A 7102-nucleotide genomic window follows, 5' to 3' on the forward strand; every position below is an offset into this window, starting at 1 on the left:
CGGGGCACTCAGTGCTGCCTGCGCACAATGTGCCGGGTGTCTCAGTGCTGCCTGTGCACAATGTGCTGGGGCTCTCAGTGCTATCTGTGCACAATGTGCTGGGGCTCTCAGTGCTGTCTGTGCACAATGTGCTGGGGCTCTCAGTGCTGTCTGTGCGCAATGTGCTGGGGCTCTCAGTGCTGTCTGTGCACAATGTGCTGGAGCTCTCAGTGCTGTCTGTGCACAATGTGCTGGGGCTCTCAGTGCTGTCTGTGCACAATGTGCTGGGGCTCTCAGTGCTGTCTGTGTACAATGTGCTGGGGATCTCAGTGCTGTCTGTGCACAATGTGCTGGGGCTCTCAGTGCTGTCTGTGCACAATGTGCAGGGGCTCTCAGTGCTGCCTGTGCACAATGTGCTGGGGCTCTCAGTCCTATCTGTGCACAATGTGCTGGGGCTCTCAGTGCTGCCTTTGCACAATGTGCCGGGGCTCTCAGTGCTGCCTGTGCACAATGTGCCAGGGCTCTCAGTGCAGCCTGTGCACAATGTGCCGGGGCTCTCAGTGCTGCCTGTGCACAATGTGCCGGGGCTCTCAGTGCTGCCTGTGCACAATGTGCCGGTGCTCTCAGTGCTGCCTGTGCACAATGTGCCGGGGCTCTCAGTGCTGCCTGTGTACAATGTGCCGGGGCTCTCAGTGCTATCTGTGCACAATGTGCAGGGGCTCTCAGTCCTATCTGTGCACAATGTGCCGGGGCTCTCAGTGCTGTCTGTGTACAATGTGCTGGGGCTCTCAGTGCTATCTGTGCACAATGTGCTGGGGCTCTCAGTGCAGTCTGTGTACAATGTGCCGGGGTTCTCAGTGCTGCTCTCAGGGCTCTCAGTGCTATCTGTGCACAATGTGCCGGGGCTCTCAGTGTTGCCTGTGCATAATGTGCTGGGGCTCTCAGTGCTGTCTGTGCACAATGTGCTGTTGCTCTCAGTGCTGCCTGTGCACAATGTGCTGGGGCTCTCAGTGCTATCTGTGCACAATGTGCCGGGGCTCTCAGTGCTGCCTGTGCACAATGTGCCGGGGCTCTCAGTGCTGCCTGTGCACAATGTGCCGGGGCTCTCAGTGCTGCCTGTGCACAGTGTGCCGAGGCTCTCAGTGCTTCCTGTGCACAATGTGCCGGGGCTCTCAGTGCTGCCTGTGTACAATGTGCCGGGGCTCTCAGTGCAGCCTGTGTACAATGTGCCGGGGCTCTCAGTGCTGCCTGTGTACAATGTGCTGGGGCTCTCAGTGCTGCCTGTGCACAATGTGCCGGGGCTCTAAGTGCTGCCTATCTGTGCACAATGTGCCGGGGCTCTCAGTGCTGCCTGTGCACAATGTGCCCGGGCTCTCAGTGCTATCTGTGCACAATGTGCCGGGGCTCTCAGTGCTATCTGTGCACAATGTGCCTGTGCTCTCAGAGCTGCCTGTGCACAATGTGCCGGTGCTCTCAGTGCTGCCTGTGCACAATGTGCCGTGGCTCTCAGTGCTGCCTGTGTACAATCTGCCGGGACTCTCAGTGCTATCTGTGCACAATGTGGAGGGGCTCTCAGTGCTGTCTGTGTACAATGTGCTGGGGCTCTCAGTGCTGCGCACAATGTGCTGGGGCTCTCAGTGCTGCCTATCTGTGCACAATGTGCCGGGGCTCTCAGTGCTATCTGTGCACAATGTGCTGGGGCTCTCAGTGCTGTGTGTGCACAATGTGCTGGGGCTCTCAGTGCTGTCTGTGCACAATGTGCTGGGACTCTCAGTACTATCTGTGCACAATGTGCTGGGGCACTCAGTGCTGTCTGTGCACAATGTGCCGGGGCTCTCAGGGCTCTCAGTGCTATCTGTGCACAATGTGCCGGGGCTCTCAGTGCTGCCTGTGCATAATGTGCTGGGGCTCTCAGTGCTGCCTGTGCACAGTGTGCCGGGGCTTTCAGTGCTTCCTGTGCACAGTGTGCCGGGGCTCTCAGTGCTGCCTGTGTACAATGTGCCGGGGCTCTCAGCGAGGTCTGTGTACAATGTGCCGGGGCTCTCAGTGCTGCCTGTTTACAATGTGCTGGGGCTCTCACTGCTATCTGTGCACAATGTGCAGGGGCTCTCAGTGCTATCTCTGCACAATGTGCCGGGGCTCTCAGTGCTATATGTGCACAATGTGCCGGGGCTCTCAGTGCTGCCTGTGCACAATGTGCCGGGGCTCTCAGTGCTATATGTGCACAATGTGCCGGGGCTCTCAGTGCTGCCTGTGCACAATGTGCCGGGGATCTCAGTGCTGCCTGTGCACAATGTGCCGGGGATCTCAGTGCTATCTGTGCACAATGTGCCGGGGCTCTCAGTGCTGCCTGTGCACAATGTGCCGGGGCTCTCAGTGCTGCCTGTGCACAATGTGCCGGGGCTCTCAGTGCTGCCTGTGCACAGTGTGCCGGGGCTCTCAGTGCTTCCTGTGCACAATGTGCCGGGGCTATCAGTGCTGCCAGTGTACAATGTGCCGGGGCTCTCAATGTGCCAGGGCTCTCAGTGCTGCCTGTGCACAATGTGCCGGGGCTCTCAGTGCTGCCTGTGCACAATGTGCCGGTGCTCTCAGTGCTGCCTGTGCACAATGTGCCGGTGCTCTCAGTGCTGCCTGTGCACAATGTGCCGGGGCTCTCAGTGCTGCCTGTGTACAATGTGCCGGGGCTCTCAGTGCTATCTGTGCACAATGTGCAGGGGCTCTCAGTCCTATCTGTGCACAATGTGCCGGGGCTCTCAGTGCTGTCTGTGTACAATGTGCTGGGGCTCTCAGTGCTATCTGTGCACAATGTGCTGGGGCTCTCAGTGCAGTCTGTGTACAATGTGCCGGGGTTCTCAGTGCTGCGCACAATGTGCCGGGGCTCTCAGTGCTATCTGTGTACAATGTGCCGGGGCTCTCAGTGCTATCTGTGTACAATGTGCCGGGGCTCTCAGTGCTGCCTGTGCACAATGTGCCGGGGCTCTCAGTGCTATCTGTGCACAATGTGCCGGGGCTCTCAGTGCTGGATGTGCACAATGTGCCGGGGCTCTCAGTTCTGTCTGTGCACAATGTGCTGGGGCTCTCAGTGCTGTCTGTGCACAATGTGCTGGGGCTCTCAGTGCTGCGCACAATGTGCCGGGGCTCTCAGTGCTATCTGTGTACAATGTGCCGGGGCTCTCAGTGCTGCCTGTGCACAATGTGCCGGGGCTCTCAGTGCTGCCTGTGCACAATGTGCCGGGGCTCTCAGTGCTGCCTGTGCACAATGTGCCGGGGCTCTCAGTGCTGCCTGTGCACAATTTGCCGGGGCTCTCAGTGCTGCCTGTGCACAATGTGCCGGGGCTCTCAGTGCTGCCTGTGCACAATGTGCCGGGGCTCTCAGTGCTAGCTGTGCACAATGTGCCGGGGCTCTCAGTGCTGCCTGTGCACAATGTGCCGGTGCTCTCAGTGCTGCCTCTGCACAATGTGCCGGGGATCTCAGTGCTGCCTGTGTACAATGTGCCGGGGATCTCAGTGCTGCCTGTGTACAATGTGCCGGGGATCTCAGTGCTGCCTGTGCACAATGTGCCGGGGCTCTCAGTGCTGTCTGTGTACAAGGTGCCGGGGATCTCAGTGCTGCCTGTGCACAAGGTGCTGGGGCTCTCAATGCTATCTGTGTACAATGTGCTGGGGCTCTCAGTGCTGTTTGTGCACAATGTGCTGGGGCTCTCAGTGCTGCCTGTGCACAATGTGCTGGGGTTCTCAGTGCTATCTGTGCACAATGTGCTGGGGCTCTCAGTGCTGCCTGTGCACAATGTGCCGGGGCTCTCAGTGCTATCTGTGTACAATGTGTCGGGGCTCTCAGTGCTATCTCTGTACAATGTGCTGGGGCTCTCAGTGCTGCCTGTGCACAATGTGCTGGGGTTCTCAGTGCTATCTGTGCACAATGTGCTGGGGCTCTCAGTGCTGCCTGTGCACAATGTGCCGGGGCTCTCAGTGCTATCTGTGTACAATGTGTCGGGGCTCTCAGTGCTATCTCTGTACAATGTGCTGGGGCTCTCAGTGCTGCCTGTGCACAATGTGCTGGGGCTCTCAGTGCTGCCTGTGCACAATGTGCTGGGGCTCTCAGTGCTGCCTGTGTTGGGGATGAGGCTGCTCCCTAGGCACAGGATCCATGTAAGGAGAGGGCCGGTGCTGCTACTGGAAGTCAGGGGAGCATTGCTACAGTAGGGTCTGCAGACAGAGATGTGTCCTTCTCACTGCACTGATTTGTGATCATGGACATTGAAAACATTGTGGCCAACACTGTTCTGCTGACAGCCAGAGAAGAAACCCTTGGAGATTCAGTAATACTAACTACTATGCCAACCATATTGTTGTTATGGCGTCAGTGACCATCCCTATTATTAATCCATGCTCATCCCTAATACTATTCCATGGGCATCCCTAATACTGTTCCATGCTCATCACCCGCGTATGCAGGGGGGGTGTCTGAGTACCTAGAAATCCCCCCTGCCTGATGCGGTGAGCAGCACCGCTGAACACATTTTTTTTTTTTTTCAAAGATTGACACTGGCTGTAGGGGGCGCTGCAGCACACATGCTTCTCCCAGTCAGTCCCCAGGCCGGCACCATGATCCGGATGACTCAGAGCCTCATACCGCCCTGGACAAACTGTCACTTCCAGCGGCTGTGGAGTTCCAGAGCTGTCAGCAGCAACACGTAGGTGGCCGCTGCCGGGTGCCTCCCTGCCCGGGGAGGATAATATTTATTGTTCAAGTGGCTGATGAGTACTGCTGTATGTCAGGGGAGCGCCGGGGGTCTTGCAGGCGGTGGCGACAGGGGGGACTGGGAGTAATATTTTTTGAATGATGGCCATCTTCTACTGCTCTGTGTAGGGGGGAGGGGGGGCACCCAGGAGGGGATTATATATATTAATATAATTCCATTTGACTGCTCCATGTATTTGTGGTGGGGGGATGGAGGGTAGAGGATAATATTTATTAGATTATGCCAGCTGTCTGCTGCATGTTATTCCCGGGGGGTGGGGGAATGTGAGGAAACCTCCCATCCCCCCACACCCCTGGAATAGCATACAGCAGACAGCTCTGCATTATCTAATAAATATTATCCTCCCCCCTCCATCCCCTGGGAATAGCAGACAGCTGGCATAATCTAATAAATATTATCCCACCATCCCCCCAACCCCCGGGGAATAGCAGACAGCTGGCATAATCTAATAAATAGTATCAACCTATTAAAACACTTGAAGTACACAATAAATTGTATGTTGCAGGATTATTCTGGTTAGACGTTTTTGTCATTGGGTCTGTAACCAATTATTTGGAAACCCCCCTTTCAAAATACTGAATTTGCCACTGCTCATCCCTAATACTATTCCATGGTCATCCCTAATACTGTTCCATGGCAATCCCTAATACTATTCCATGGTCATCCCTAATACTGTTCCATGGCCATCCCTAATACTATTCCATGGTCATCCCTAATACTGTTCCATGGCCATCCCTAATACTATTCCATGGTCATCCCTAATACTGTTCCATGGCCATCCCTAATACTATTCCATGGTCATCCCTAATACTGTTCCATGGCCATCCCTAATACTATTCCATGGTCATCCCTAATACTGTTCCATGGCCATCCCTAATACTATTCCATGCTCATCCCCAATACTATTCTATGGCCATCCCTAATACTATTCAATTGCCATCCCTATTACTATTCCATGCTCATCCCTAATACTATTCTATGGCCATCCCTAATACTATTCTATGGCCATCCCTAATGATATTCTATGGCCATCCCTAATGCTATTCTATGGCCATTCCTTATGCTATTCTATGGCCATCCCTAATACTATTCTATGGCCATCCCTAATGCTATTCTATGGCCATCCCTAATGCTATTCTATGGCCATCCCTAATACTATTCTATGGCCATCCCTAATGCTATTCCGTGGTCATCTTTAATACTAGTCCATCCTCATCTCTAATTATATTCCATGCTCATTACTAATATTCTTCAATGGCCACCCCTAATCATCCCTAATACTATTCCATGGCCATACCGAGCACTATTCCATGTTCAACTCTAATACTATTCCATGGCTTTCCCTAACACTATTCCATGCTCATCCCTACTACTATTCCATGCTCATCCTTAATACTATTCCATGACCATCCCTATTTCTATTCCATGCTCATCCCTTATACTATTCCATGCTCATCCCTAATACTATTCCATGTTCAACTCTAATACTATTCCATGGCTATCTCTAATACTATTCCATGCTCATTTCTAATACTGTTCCATGGCCATCCCTAATACTATTCCATGCTCATCCCTAATACTAGTCCATCCTCATCTCTAATTATATTCCATGCTCATTACTAATATTCTTCAATTGCCACCCCTAATACTATTCACTGCTCATCTCTAATACTATTCCTTGACCATCCCTAATACTATTCCATGGTCATCCCTAATATTATTCCATGCTCATCCATAATACTATTCATTGCTCATCTCTAATACTATTCCTTGGCCATCCCTAATACTATCCATGGCCATCCCTAATACTATTCCATTTTTGTCTCTAATACTATTCCATGGCCATCTCTAATACTATTCCATACTAATCCCTAATACAATTCCATGCTCATCCCTAATACTATTCCATGGCTATCCCTAATACTATGTCATGCTCATCCCTAATACTATTCCATTCTCATCTCTAATACTATTCCATGGCCATCTCTAATACTATTCCATGGCCATCTCCAAAACTATTCCATTCTCATCCCTAATACTAAACCCTGGTTATCCCTAATACTATTCCATGCTCATCCCTAATACTATTCCATGGTCATCCCTAATGCTATTCCATGCTCATCCATAATTCTATTCTGTGACCATCCATAAACCTATTCCATGCTCATCCCTAATACTATTCCATGCTCATCCCTAATACTGTTCCATGGCCATCCCTAATACTATTCCATGCTCATCCCTAATACTATTGCATGCTCATTACTAATACTCTTCAGTGGCCACCCCTAATACTATTCCATGCTCATTACTAATACTCTTCAATGGCCATCCCTAATACTATTCCATTCTCGTCTCTAATA

Source organism: Taudactylus pleione, unplaced genomic scaffold, assembly GCF_031769625.1.
Source record: "Taudactylus pleione unplaced genomic scaffold, aTauple2 ptg000990l, whole genome shotgun sequence".
Taxonomy (NCBI): Eukaryota; Metazoa; Chordata; class Amphibia; order Anura; family Myobatrachidae; genus Taudactylus; species Taudactylus pleione.